Below are 1349 nucleotides of genomic sequence, written 5' to 3' on the forward strand. Positions count from 1 at the left end.
TGTTTTATCAGTTCCTTTGTAGTTCTAGTTCTAGTTTTTTGAGGGTCTTAAAATAAATGAATGTTGAATTTTATCAAATTTTTTTTATAATTTATTGAGATGGCCGTGTGTGTGTGTGTTTTTTTTTTTTTTTTTGGTCTTTAGTCTATTAATGTGATGTGATAGACTGAATAATGGCCCCCAAAATATGTCCAGATGCCCACACCTTATTCCTGGAACCTGTGAATATGTTACATGTTATCTTAAGTAGCAATAGGAAACTAATGCAGATCTTGGTACTTGGAAGTGGCATACTGCTCTCACAAATACCTAAAAATGTGGCAGTGGCTTTGGAATTGGGCAGTAAGCAAAGCCTGAAAGAATTATGAAGAATATATTAGAAAAATTCTAGATTGCCTTGAACAAGCTGGGTGTTAAAGGTACCATCAGTGAGAACTCAGAAGGAAGGGAGGAACATGGTAGAATAAAATCTGTTTTCTTAGAGAATATTTAAACAGTCATAAACAGACTATTGGCAGAAATATAAGTATTAAAGGTGCTTCGGATGAGGGCTCAAAAGGAAATCAAGAACATGTTCTTGGAAACTGGAGACAAGGAATCCTTGTTATGTAATGGCAAGAAGCTTAGCTGAATTGTGCCTTACAAGCTATATGAAAACTAGAACTTGTAAGCAATGAACTTTAATATTTAGCTGAGATTTTCAAGCAGAGTGTTGAAGGTGTGGCCTGTTTTCTCCTTACTGTTTATGACAAGCCACAGAAGATTGTTTCTAGCCCTTGAAACCAAATAGTTTGCCTGGTTGGATTTTAATTGTATTGGGCAGGTGATTCCTTTTGTCCTTTTATTTTCTCCATTTTTTAATGTTTTCCTATACCTGTCCCAGCACCATGTTTGAGGAGTGGTTAACTTATGTTCTAGTTTTACAGGTGCGCAGATGGAGAGGAATTTTGCCTCAGGATGGATTACACCCAGAGCTTCACTCATAGCTAATTTCAATAATTTAGATGATGAAATTTGAGACTTGTGAACAGATAAGTCTTAGGTGAGATTTGAGACTTGAATTAATATTATATTAAAGACCTTAGGATGTGGAGGATATATTTTCTGTGGGATGGCTCCCTTTGGGACTGACTAATAGCCCTCAAGTTATCCTCCCCAGGCCCTGTGAAAATGTTACCTTACATAGCAATAGAAAACCAAGACATGACAAACAGAGAAAGACATGTATCATATGATCTCACTGATATGAGGAATTCTTAATTGCAGGAAACAAACTGAGGGTTGCTGGAGTGGGGGGTGGGGTGGGAGGGATGGGGTGACTGGGTGATAGACACTGGGGAGGGTATGTG

The sequence above is a fragment of the Leptonychotes weddellii genome, chromosome 8, assembly GCF_054177405.1.
Source record: "Leptonychotes weddellii isolate Sample4059 chromosome 8, ASM5417740v2, whole genome shotgun sequence".
In the NCBI taxonomy this organism is placed as follows: domain Eukaryota; kingdom Metazoa; phylum Chordata; class Mammalia; order Carnivora; family Phocidae; genus Leptonychotes; species Leptonychotes weddellii.